This window comes from Rhinatrema bivittatum, chromosome 2 (genome assembly GCF_901001135.1).
Source record: "Rhinatrema bivittatum chromosome 2, aRhiBiv1.1, whole genome shotgun sequence".
NCBI classification, from domain to species: domain Eukaryota; kingdom Metazoa; phylum Chordata; class Amphibia; order Gymnophiona; family Rhinatrematidae; genus Rhinatrema; species Rhinatrema bivittatum.
Genome location: NC_042616.1, coordinates 87,728,939 through 87,743,062, shown reverse-complemented (window position 1 = coordinate 87,743,062; position 14,124 = coordinate 87,728,939).

The window sequence follows — 14,124 nt, the reverse complement described above, 5'->3', positions numbered from 1 at the left end:
ACACATCCCTGTGGGGGGTCGACTGTTCCACTTCTTACACCGTTGGAAACAGATCACCTCAGATCAGTGGGTGCTAGCAATTATCGCACAGGGTTACCACCTCAACTTCATAACACTTCCGCCAGACTCCCCGCCCCTTCAGGCATGGAGTCTAACCAGCCATTTCACTCAATTACATCAAGAAGTATCCCTTCTTCTACAATCAAATGCTATAGAACCCGTCCCTCCTTGTCAACAAGGGAAAGGATTCTATTCCAGATACTTCCTAATACCAAAGAAATCAGGGGGGCTACGTCCAATTCTGGACCTTCGGGCCCTCAACAAGTATCTGCAAAAAGAAAAGTTCAAGATGGTAACCCTGGGCGCCTTGCTCCCTCTGTTGCAAAAGGGGGATTGGCTGTGCTCTCTCGACCTCAAGGACGCTTATACCCACATTGCGATCACACAATCCCATCGCAAATATCTGCGGTTTCTTGTAGGCCACGACCATTATCAATACCGTGTCCTACCTTTCGGTCTGGCTTCTGCCCCACGAGTCTTTACCAAATGTCTCGTAGTGGTAGCAGCATTCCTAAGGAAGGAAGGTGTCCACGTCTACCCCTACCTGGACGATTGGCTAATCAGGGCCTCCACCCAACACATAGCTCAATCCTCCCTAAAATTGACAATTCAAACACTCCTTTCCTTAGGGTTTCTTGTCAATTACGAGAAATCTTGCTTAGTCCCGTCTCAAACCTTATCCTTCATTGGAGCAGACTTGGACACCTTACAGGCAAAGGCTTACCTTCCTCTTCAGAGGGTCCACACCCTAATATCCCTGGCTCGCCAGCTCCAGTCTCAAAACACTGCCACGGCTCGCCAGTTCCTCATTCTCCTAGGACACATGGCATCCTCGGTTCAAGTCACTCCCATGACCCGACTAGCCATGAGAGTAACACAATGGACTCTACGACACCAATGGATTCAAGCTTTTCAGCCTCTGTCCTCCATAGTCACAGTCACACAGGCCCTGCGCCTATCCTTAACCTGGTGGACAACTCAGGTCAACCTCCTTCAGGGCTTACCTTTTCTTCCACCGGATCCGCAGGTAATCCTAACCACCGACGCTTCTCACATCGGTTGGGGAGCCCATGTGGACGAATTACAAACCCAAGGGTTATGGTCCAAAGAGGAAGCCGAACACCAGATAAATTTCCTGGAACTTCACGCAATCCGCTATGCGCTCCGAACTTTCAAAGATCATCTATTCCATCAGATAATCTTAATCCAGACGGACAACCAAGTGGCCATGTGGTACATAAACAAGCAGGGAGGCACAGGCTCCTTCCTTCTGTGTCAGGAAGCTGCGCAGATTTGGGCGGAAGCCCTCTCCCACTCTATGTACCTCAGGGCCACTTACCTGCCGGGAGTAGACAATGTATTGGCAGACCAGCTGAGCCGTGTCTTCAAGCCACACGAGTGGTCTCTCGATCCTCTGGTAGTGACCTCTCTGTTTCACAAGTGGGGTTTTCCCCGCATAGACCTCTTTGCGTCCCCTCAGAACCACAAAGTGGACGATTACTGCTCTCTCATTCGGAGCCAACACTTTCAGCGGAGAGATGCCTTCTCCCTCAAGTGGACGACAGGTCTGCTTTATGCATTCCCTCCACTTCCTCTTCTGTCAAGGACTCTCGTGAAGTTACGCCAGGACGGAGGAACCATGATCCTGATAGCACCCCACTGGCCACGCCAAGTGTGGTTTCCCATACTCCAGGATCTCTCCATCCGCAGGCACATCCCTCTGGGAACGGATCCGCATCTGCTCACTCAAAACGACAGATGCCTCCTCCATCCCAACCTCCAAGCCTTGTCCCTGACGGCATGGATGTTGAAAGGTTAGTCCTTCAGCCTTTTAACCTTTCGGATTCGGTTTCTCGTGTCCTGATAGCTTCACGAAAGCCCTCTACCAGAAGATCCTATTCCTATAAATGGAAAAGGTACACATCATGGTGCACTTCTCAGTCCCTTGATCCCCTTTCCTGTCCAATCTCTAAGTTCTTGGACTATTTATGGCACCTATCAGAATCCGGTCTAAAGACCTCTTCCATTAGGATGCATGTCAGTGCGGTAGCCGCCTTCCATAAAGGTGTACAGGGTGTCCCGATTTCAGTACAACCCCTTGTAACACGTTTTCTTAAAGGCTTGCTCCATCTGAAGCCACCCTTACGTCCTCCGGCCCCATCTTGGGACCTTAACCTGGTTCTTGGTCGTCTAATGAAACCTCCTTTCGAACCTCTGCACTCCTGTGAATTAAAGTATCTCACATGGAAAATGTTATTCCTTTTGGCTATCACTTCAGCTCGCAGGGTTAGTGAATTGCAGGCCCTAGTTACCTATCCGCCTTACACTAAGCTCCTGCAGGACCGGGCGGTACTCCGCACTCACCCTAAATTTTTACCTAAGGTAGTTTCTGAGTTTCATATTAATCAATCCATCATACTACCTATCTTTTTTCCCAGGCCCCACTCCAACTCCGGGGAACAGACTCTGCATACCCTAGACTGAAAACGAGCTCTAGCTTTTTATCTAGACCGTACAGTTGCTCACAGGAAGAGCACTCAATTATTTGTCTCTTTCCATCCTAACAAGTTAGGACATTCTGTGGGTAAGCAGGCTCTTTCCTCCTGGTTGGCGGACTGCATTTCTTTTTGCTATCAGCAAGCTGGCATTCCTTTTCAAGACCGTGTTAAAGCACACTCTGTGAGGGCCATGGCGACGTCAGTGGCACACCTTCGATCGGTGCCGCTTCCTGACATCTGCAAAGCTGCAACCTGGAGTTCTCTCCATACCTTTGCAGCCCACTATTGTTTGGACAAAGCTGGAAGACAGGACTCCATCTTCGGCCAATCTGTCTTGCGTAACCTTTTTCCAACGTGATGTACCAACACCCTTCCACCTTCCCGGTAGGGTGCGGATGCCCTTTACCAAATTCCACCCCAGTTGTTGTGCCTGTTGCACGTCATTGGGTGCATTTGGTGCAAGTCAGGACATCCTCAGCTCGGTACTCACCCATTTGTGAGGACACCATCCTGCTTGTCCTGTGAGAAAGCAAATGTTGCTTACCTGATGTAACAGGTGTTCTCACAGGACAGCAGGATGTTAGTCCTCACGAAACCCGCCCGCCACCCCGCGGTGTTGGGTTTGTTTTGTTTTTACTTTTTAGGCACTGCCTGTAGCTTTGAAAATCAGACTGAAGGGAGACCCCTGCTGGCTGCAGGGTCAGTGCCTTGCTGGGCATGCCCAGTAGGGGCCAGTCAAAGTTCTGTTTAAACTTTGACAGAAGTTTTCCGTGGTGGGCTCCATCCTCGATGTCACCCATTTGTGAGGACTAACATCCTGCTGTCCTGTGAGAACACCTGTTACATCAGGTAAGCAACATTTGCTATACATTTCTTCAGGGAGTTTAATAATATGGACAACAAAATAGAGATGGTATTTCATTCTGTGGACCCAATGGCAGAATAACAGCCTTACCTGAGCTCAGGGGCCCAATCCAAGCCTGAGGTGGCAGCAGGCCAGACAGATCCAAAGGACAGTCCGAATCCAGAGGCAGGCGGCAGACAGGGCAATCCAAAGGCAGTCTGGATCCAAAGGGCAGGCAGCAGGCAAGGAAATCCAAAGGTCAGTCCAAATCCAAAGGGCAGGGGGCAGACAATCCAGGAGCAGTCCAAATCCAAAAGGCAGTAAAGAGAGTACTCAGAAGGTAGCACCAGCACAAGCAAGCCTGTAAATGAGGCAAGGGCTTGTGCTGGGCTGTCAGCCTAAATAGTGGATTTTTCCTGTGCCTAGGTGTCGGGAGGGGCACCAAGGTGAGGGTAGGAGCATGACCACATCGATTTGCATACCGTGCCACGGCGCACGGCCGCGTTGGAGATGGTCCCAATCGCGACTGTAGATGGGCAACAGTCTGGAGGTACGGGACTGGGTCCTAACAGATCGATTAAGAAGCACATTAAGAAGAGAAGGTTAGGTTCCATGTAAGATAGAAAACAAGATGGCTGCCCTGGGAACAACAGTTCTCAGCTATCTTTTCTGCCTAGTCTGTGGCAACGAGCCAGCAGGGTTGAATCAGCTTGGGTGGAGTCGGTAATACTTCATTGATAGCCCTTCCAGAGGGAGGATTCTGCAGTAGTAAGGCAGACATGAAGGAGAAGGATGGAGCTGGGGGGAAAGAAAGCAGACTTGGCCTTTTGTTAACCATGGATGAAGGCACTGTGGAGGAGGAGGACCCAAAGGCAACATTTACCTATCAGCTCAACTACAAAGCTAAGTGAATTTGTCTGTGCCTAATGTGAAAAAGGAGTATTTGAATTGCAAATCTTTGGGGAATATGAAAAGAAAAGTTTTAGAGGGTCCTGAGAAAAGCCAGACAAGAGGGACAGACAAGATAGAAACTGGAAATGCTGCACCCTGTTTTGATTTTGGTTAGTTTGTTGTGTTCAAGAGTGTACAGCTAGGATTTCTGTACCAGTGAACTCTGATGTACCCAATGAAATAGAAAGAATGCATGTAATGGCAGCAGTGTGAAATTATCTTTAATTATCCAGTAGTACTTTCAAAACTGCACAGAAGTAGAATTCTTCTCATTTAGTAAGCTGTATCTAGGAACTACACAGGAGTAAATACTCTTTTAATCAAGAATACGTTTTCTAGAGCTAAAAGCTCTGGCTAAATGATTAGCCAGGCTTTGGAACTGCATATGAGTAAGTTGGCACTGACTGGTAAATCAATGAATTAAGATTATGCAGACGTGAAACTCTCATCCTTTGGCCATATAATTGAAACTACAGGTTGAGAGTGAGCCACACAGAATGGGAACTTCCTCTAATTGAAAGCTAATTGCCTGTGTGAAACTGAACTTTCATAGCTGGAAAAAGGAAACCACTTGCTATCCAGAATCCCAAACTGTATCTGAACTGAGGAATCACCTAAGAGCAGTACTAGCAGAAATAGAACTGCTATCTCGTAAAACCTAATTAACCTGAGTGTTATAGCTTACTTGTGGGAGTTGCAACAGTTTTGTTTTCAAATCCAGGAGTGAAAACTGTGATTAGTTACTAGAGAATTGCATTTCTACCTGAAGAATAAAGTTATGTTTTTGTCTCAATGGAAATTGGACATATGAAGCATAAGAATAAAAGCAATTAAAGGAATACCTCTGGTAATTGGATTTTTTTAAACCAAGAGATGGCTGACTGGTGAGGAGACTAATTAACAATTATTTTGATTTGAGTAAGAGAGCCGCTGACCCTTGCCACTGAAGCCAACCAGAAGGCAAAGCGGGGATTAAGGGAATTCCATCCATACCAATGCTTGGGATTTAAATCTTGGAACTCAACTTGGTAGGTACTCCTGAGACCCCAGCAGAGGCAACATTAAGCAGAGGTGCATCTATGAATGAGGGACGTTTGGGTATTTTCAGCTTGAACAACTCTAGGAAGTCAGAAGTCCCATAATGAAGAACAGGGAAAAGAGAGAAACATGAGAGGGAGACAGCTTATTATGGGCATGGAGTAGTCTAGGGCCAAACCCAGCCCATCAGCACTATTGACACAACCAAAGGAAAAGGTTTACCCAGTCTTGGGAGATCCTGTAACAAGTCTGAAGATTGAGTCATCAAGGAAGGCTTAATCGGAGCCCAGTAGAGAAAAGGGTCTATTGACACTAATCCACAGGTGAATAGAGAGAATACCTTTTGGTACAAGTGTATGAAGTATCATCCTAGGATGCTACAGACACTGAGCAGGCCTCATTTTGACAAGTCTCATGGAAAGAGGGTCCAGTAATGTCATGCTCTAGCTCTGGGTATAGTTAGAGGTGACTCAATAGTTCCTTTAATTTCTTGTTTTATTGTCGTAGGTTATGCTACCCCCAATCCCAAAGTCACATAATCAGCCATCCAGTGGACCAGAGTGCAATCCGAGGTTCCTGCTTCTTTACAAAGAACAAAATAAATTCTATGAAGTCATTAATCTCTTCCTTTGTTTTTCAGGAATTTTAACCTTCACCAGATCTAAAGCTTAGAATGCAATCAGAAATCACAAGCATAAATATCATCAGATAAGTGGTTTTCTTTAATTTTCTACTCTGAAATGGTATGTTATCAATTATAGAACGACATTTTTTAGTACATTTTCAAAGGCATTTCACATATAAAAATGCCTTGTATATCCATATGCTTGTACGTGCAATTTTCAAAACATGCCTAATATGATTGTATCAGGGTATTCATGCCAGAAATTATGAGTGAACAAAGTGGGTGCATATCAGAGCATGGTATGGATGTTCATACATATTTTGCAATTTTATAAAGATTGTGCATGCTATTTAACACACTAAATTCAAACATGAATTATCGTTTTGGATCTGGTATTTGATCTGTGACTTCTTTCAGTGAGTGAACAGGGCTCTTACTAGGAGGACAGGGAGAGGAAGTAGGAGGCTAATTGAGAAATTGTTGTCCTTTCCCAGAAGTATGTTTGGCTGTAATGGTATTTTAGTTGGATTTGTCCTTCTGTCTGATAGTAGATTTGCTTCTATGCTTTGGGAGAACCTTGCTATGAATGCCAGGGTCTGTGTGTATGTGTTTGGTGAGTGGGGCTGACTGGGAGTGAGTATGTGTCACTGGGGCTGACAGGGGTTGACTGTGGATGGGTGTGTGTCTCATTGGGGTATACCTGCAGGCAATGGGGCTACCTTCTGCATCCACAAGGGCTTCCATTCCCTCAACTAGTCTATGATACAAAGGATTCATTATGGAAGTAGTGCCTAGGTTTCCAGGATCCTGTGACGATGCTTACATCCTCACAGTCAGGAATTCATGACCGCTTACAGGAAGGTCTTATCAATGTAGGTAGGCTTCTAGATAGGTATGCTGCGCTTAGTAGAAGCACATAGCAACTAACCTCTGCCCTTTTCTCTCCCTCTGTCTCTAGGTGGTCTAACTGCTTTGGCCCAGGAGGCCCATTCCAGCCTCTACTAGGGGATAGCCTCACTGACTACCAGCTTGTGATATCTCACTCTGCTCTTCTCTGCCTTCTTCCTTACAGGTGATAGAGATATCCAGTCAAAATCTGGCTCATGATCTTGCTAGCATACCCACAGACTGCAGCAGATGTCCATTATAACAGCCCACCAGCAGACCAGGGCAGTTATTGCGAGAAACTTTGGCCTAATCAAAAAACATTTCCGCTACCTTGACAGACTAAGGGGATGTCTGCTCTCCAACCCTGCAAAGGTCTATGAGATCTTTCTCGCCTTCTCTGAGCTTCATAATCTGGCCAAACCTCATGGCCTGCCTCCTCCAGGAGGTCAAAATTACAGGGCCCAATGATAAAGGAAAGGAGGTGGAGGAGGAGGAGGCATATGCCCTGAGTAAAGAGGAAATGCAAGAGATATAGCACCTGACATACCAGTAGGCTGTACAGGAAAGGAACACTTTGATTCAAAGACATTTTAAAAGACAAAGGTGCATTTATTTACAAGAGCAAAGTGATATCTGCATAGCAAACAAATTCATTTTTCCTGGACCATCCTCTCCTGTTGGGGGTGGGGAGGTGGGGAGGGGTGTATATGGTCCTTTAGATTGCCGATGATGTATGGTGCTTCTGTGTAATGGTATCTGATCACTACTTACTGTGCCTTTAGAGTCCATGGACATTGAAGGCAGTGGCAAGGGTTGATAGCTGCAAAAGAGGGGCAGAGGGGACGGGGGAGAGGGGCTCCTGAAAGCTGACATTTGGGGGCCAGAGGATGAAGGCTTGGCAGCAATGGTGCGCCTCTCCTCTTCAACTGGTATATATATATTTATTTATAAATTTATATACTGCTAATCTACAATTTACAAAACATATCTACAGTAATAAATGACATCAATAAAAATAAAGAAAGAGTCTTACCCTGGGATAAGCAGCATGGAATCTATTTACCTTTTGGGATCCAGCTAGTTATTTGGGATCTGCATTGACCATTGTTGAAAAGAGGATATTGGACTTGATGGACCTTTGGTCTAACCAAATATGGCAAATCTTATGTTTTTAAGTGAAGACTTACAGCTCTGATGTGCTATACGCATTACACACATTACAGAAAGGGCATTCAGCGGAGCTAGATATGGAATGGAGGCCCAATTAAACAGGAGCTAAAAAGAGATAGTTATAAAGGTAGATGAGTGGAGGGTAGAGATTAGAGGAAAGGACAGCATGCCTGGCTGCATGCAGGCCAGTGTGTGAGTGTGAAATTGAGTGCAGTAGGCTGTCCTGAAAGCATCAAGACTCTGGGATGACATGGTACTTAGCAAGCATAAGAAGACATACACAAAAATTAAATTGTAAATTAACTTTCATAAAAATAATTTAAAAAATAATTATTATACAATATGCAAAACAAAAAGGGGATAAACTATTTACATAATGGGCCCAGGAACTTCCAGAGGACGTCCTGATAGGCCTAGGGGGCTGGGGGATATGTTTGTCACCTCATGTCCACCAGCTTAAGAGCAGCCATGAAGCTCACTTGAGCCTAGGCGAGATGCTCTGCTACATCCACCAGCTTCCTGAAGTTGACACGTAACTCACAGACATCCTCCCCCATAGCTTGGTGCTCCAGGTACAGAGCCCACCTCTGCAGCCAAGAGGTGCAGGCATGAATCTGTGGGAAGCTGCTCTGCAAGATCCTTGCCCAGCAATGGCTGGACATCCTCAGGATCTGCTTCTGGATGTCCCAGGGCAAAAAGGGAAGGAGGTCCTTCAGAGGAGGGAGAAGAAAATGAGCCTGGTCAGGCTGAGGCCCAGAGCTTCCAGCTGAGGGGGTGATGTTTGCTGTGCTGCTGCAGGGTGTGGTGGTGATGGTGGTGGCTGCTGGCTATCTACAGCTGACATAGTTGCTACTTCAGCAGGAGGGCCAGCTTGTCTTCCTCCTTCTCTACCTCCTCTTCCTTCCCCTCCTCTGAGCTGGTGATTTCAGTGAACAGAGACAAAAGTGGGTGGCATGTCATCAAATGGTGTACATAGTGGTGTGTTGTGCAGCATCATACAAACCAGTAGAGTATATTCCATTTATTAGAGAGATGGAGGCAATGAGAAGTGATCCTCTCTGTGGAACATCCATCTGCTTTAGGGGTTGCAAGGCCATATATAGGTTCTCTGAGATATGTTGGCTTCTGTACAGTGATGCCTACCTAGTGTTAAGGGCTCTGAGATAGCCCCAGTGGCTGGGTAAGATGTGTTGGAGCATGCCTTGGATTCCAAGCTATCAACAGCCATGATGCTGACACATGGCAAAGGGTCTTTGTTGGAAAGAGGCATAGGCATTGCCTGGTAACTGTATCTGGAGTATTTTCTATCCCCCTATTTACTTCTATAGTTGGCTGGTAAGTGCAATAAAAGGCCGTTACCCAGGAGTTGTGCTATGTATAGCACTATATGGCTGAATGGATCCTATGGGGTTTAGAAGAAAGAAGTTTGTATTCCTGAGAGATTCCTCAAGCTATTCGCAGAGATTGGGTTTTGTTGAGTAGCAGGGCAATAGTGGAGCGTGATGGAAGCAGAAAATAGACTGTTGACATCTCCTTAATGGGAATTTAGGGAACTTACCTCTGGCCTTCTCCTGCCTGGCACACTGCTGGTCCAAATAGTCCCCCTTCTTGTGGCATAGCTCCCAGGCCGCCTTCTTGATGTCCTCAAGCTATAGAGGAGAAGTAGGAATAAAATGCTATAGAGGAAAAGTAGGAATAAAATGCTTTTAGATCACTGTTGCTAGTTCTGTGACCTCCTCAATGGTATGTTTCTATTTGTTCTAGTTAAACCTTGATCCAGTGTTACAGTGGCTCTTCACTGTCTCTTTTAATATCAATATATACTGTTTGGCATTTGAACACCCCCAGCCATGTCCAACCCCAACTCCCACCCCTCTCAACCATTTTCTTCTCCCCCACCCCCCTCTCTATTTCCCATTAGATACTTACCTCACAGAGGTAGGAGATGTCCACTCCAGCAGGCTACCCTCATGGTCCTGGTTTCTCTCTGAAATTCTGATATGAAGAACAGCCATTCCTTTTCTCTCACCACCAGGGAGGCCAGCCTGGCCATATCCTGGGTGGTGAACATGGATATTGGAATGAGCCTGCCCCAGCACAACTGTAAGTGTGCACACGCACATGAATACGAACGTACATACTAAAGATCAAGTACACATGTACTTTAGGGGCACGGTCGGTTACGTGTATTTTAGAACCTGAGAAGATGGAGCCATGCTATGGATCCAAATCTGTGCAGAGCCATATTCGTGAACATATGGGGCCATGAAGAGATGTAAGTTGGAGGTAAGCATTCACTTTGTGATTTTGAAATTTTTTGTGCATACTTTTGTGCAATGTTCTGTTCTCTAACGTATTCTGGTCAGATTCTGTGTTTCATAATTCAGCTATATGCCTTTCTTAGCTCACAATTTGTAAATCTCACTGCATACCTTGTAGATCTTACTTCGAGTTGAGGTCCTTTTCTTTTCTCCTTGGGTCTTGTTTCCTTTTACCTACTACATTAACAAATCAATAAAAAAAGAATCTTGATCTTCCTCAGAACTTGAGTGTTCCATGACTCTAATCCAGAACCTTGATGTTTTATGTAATTTCCTTCTTTAGAAAATAAATATAAAGAAGTGAATCCCTCATTTACTAAACATTTATTAAGCATTTTTTCTCATAGACATAGAATGGGAGAACAGCCTTAGTAAACCATCCCTAAATTTGATTCCCTTTTTCTCTCTGCAGTATTGAAAGAGTTTTATTAATTTGAAATGAGAAATCTTAGCACTCTTCACCGTCTTTTCCTTTTCACATTTTCATTTGCTTACAACTCTAGCAGATCAGTATATATTTTATCTAACTATTCTTGAAGGCTTGCATATATTTATTACAATTTAATGTGCACCAAAATTCATCTAATGTTTACACTTCATGTAAGGGTGCTAATCTTTAACATTTCATTCTTTAAAAACGACTGTAAGCCTCTGGTCAGAGTCTTTCTTAGAGTTTCCAATCTAAGGGATTGTCTCACTCTTTTATAATCTTTAAAGTAATAATCCGGTTTTCATGGTTTTATTTTTTAAGGGCCATTAATCCCCGCCTCACTTTTGTTTTACTATTACTGAATGAAAGAAGGGCAGAGTTTCTTCACAGACTCTACTTTTCTTTTGCTGCACGTAGTGACCAAAAATTCCACTCTCCAACAGCAATTCAAATCTGTCTTTCAACAACTTCAAAGTACTTTTTGTTTGGTTCACATCTATCAAGTGGGTCTTTTCCGTCAAAACATTTCCTCTCAAATGTGTCTTCTCAACCATAGTACTAAGAGTAGAATTATGGTTTCTATGGTTCCACTCTGATAAATCAGCTGACCTACCCCGGCTAAGACAGGGAGGCTATAACCAGGGAGGTGCTCTGCCTCCGGATCAAGGCTGGGGGTGGGCCGACAACCATAATTTAAAGGTGGGACTGCCTGCCCTGCAGTCTCTTCTTTCAGTGGTTTTGGCTTAGTCAGGTTTTACTGCTGCTGCATTGCCCCTTTTTGCACTTGGGCTTCCAGCTTTCTTTCGGAAGGGGAAGCTAGTCTCCAGCAACAAAGGGCCAGCACACTGTTCCAGTGGAGGGGGTTCAATCTGGCATGACTTTCGGGTGAGTGCTTATTTCCGTAGAGGAGGTCCACAATTCCATGGGCATGTGATGGAGAGCTCCCCTTCCCAGGGCACTTGAGCCCACATCGCTTGTAGCCCACCCCCCAGCGCTCCCCCCCCAACACTCAGGGGACTGGTCCTTAGTGCTACCCTGAAGGCTGTGACCTCCAGACCTGCAAGGTTTAGAGGCTTGAGCAAAGGGAGCACAGCATTGGAGTGTTGGGATGGACAATTGTCTGCTTGCATTGGCTTCACTGTGGACCCTGCATCCTCTCACAGGGTTTGCACCACGTTGCTGGCTGCCCTGATGGGTCTTGGTAGTGAGGAGATGACCATCCCACTTTTCTGTCCCCCCGGATCGGTGGCAGGATGCAGCGTTGTGCATCAATGCCTGCTCAGCAGAGGATGGGGAGAAAAACAGAGGGACTGGCTCTGGGGGGGGGGGGGGGGGGGTTTGCTGGGCCTGCCTCATGGCCTGTGGCATGGTTTCCAGCGCACTCCAGATGACATGTATGATGGAAGTGGTGGGGAGGCCTAGAGTGGGCTTGCCACAGGACTGACAGATCTCGCTTTGAGCTACATATCCCCCCTCCACCCAAGGAAGGCATGGAGCGGCTCCATCCAGGTGGTCACTCCAGCCTCTTGTGTGGCTGCCCCCCCCCCCCTACACCCATGGTGTGGGCTGATCCCTGAATTAGGGCTTGAGTGGAGATTGAGGCTCCCAAGGTGTTCAGCAGTCTGGCTGCAGTGGCCAGGTTTGCTGGGGTGACAGTTAGAAATGCAGCAATACAAGCACCGACTTCATAACTGAGACTTGTCCCTCTGTATCCCATGGATCAGCATCTAGCCTGCACGCCAGGAGATGCCCCTGGGCATGACAGTTAAATAGTTAATAAAACAAAAAAAAAGGGAGAGCAGCTTTTGGTCGTAGAATGATTGCAGCAGTGGTCCATGTGCACGCACCAATTTTGCCCTGCTTAATGGATGGGAAAGGTGAGTGAGTCATCTGAGGGGAGGTTTTGCAGGAGAGCTTAGGCAGTGGATGCCACCATTTCCTCCCCCGTGTGGCATGCTCCTTGTGGGATTGGTGGAGGGACCTTCAGGCAGACCTGACCATGAAGTGGGTGTGGGCAGTGGCAGATCCTGTCCAGTGGCAATGTGGGTCAGCATGGTGGAAGATGTTGTCGGCCTTGGCATTGTCCCTCTTTGGCTGTATCAGGGGACTGTCATATGGCAGATGTTACTTCCAGATCATGTGTTTTTTTTTGTTATCATATTTGGAAAAGGTGTTCTTCCTTGATGGAGTTTCCTGTTACTGTTGGGCAATTTAATTCCTCTTGCTACCTTTTGGATAAGGGATGGCCTAGTCGATATCCTGGGACATCACTATTTCAAGCCTGATGGTTAGAAGGACAAAGCAATATACTTGGCATCCCCAGCTTCATGAGCTACATCCCAGCAGTTCATTTTTGACAGTGGAATACTCCATTCATTCAAAGGTGAGGGAGAAAGGGGAATTTGATTTCAGATGACAGCCAATGCTGGGTCCTGACTTTTATGTTCTGGGGTATTGAAACACTGACATTAAGGAAAAAATACAGGACTGCTTCTACAGCCAAGTCCAAAAGCAAAGCACATTCAAACAGTATTGTCTGAATTATCAAGAAGGCTGCTCACCCTTAAAATGTTGCTAGCAGTAATTTTGTTATGGGTCTGACATTGGGGGTTATTTTCTAACCCTATCACACGCGAAAAGTGACTTTTTGCACGCGACAGCACCAGAAGAGGAGGAGTTGGGGCGGCGTCAGGGCGGAAGCCATGGAAACTTCGCTGATGGCGAAAAGGTAAGGCCCCTTATCGCCGCCAGTAGCGCGCCCAATAGCACCACCTTTCACAATGGTGTTATTGGGTGCGAAAGCCAGCAGCAATCGCACCATGATGCGATTGCTGCTGGCTTTCGCAGGTGCGCCCCCCGTTACCGCCGAATTCAGAGAGGCTTGCGCTGTTGGAAAATCCAGCCCATTGTTTGGTTGATGTAAATATTATGACTCTTAACACAAGGCTTGGAGACATCCAACAGGGAGTGGCAGTTATTATCTAAAAAATTGAAAAAAGAACTTGCTGGGCAGACTGGATGGACCATTTGGCCTTTTTCGGCTATCATTACTAACTTATGTATTTCCCCTACCTCCGGATTGGTGCAAGAAGGTGCGTTAGATTTTTTTTCTTCTATCCCCATCTGCTCATGATTGCTTCCATTAACCAGTAATTTTCCTTAACCATATTACTGGTTGGGTCCAGAGGTTTTTCTACAGAATTGCTGTTTGGTGTCAAATTTCCCTGGAATTGCTGTTTTCACTGCTACCATAGAGTCTCGTAGTCATGATAGATCTCATCCCTCAGAATTCTTCTTGC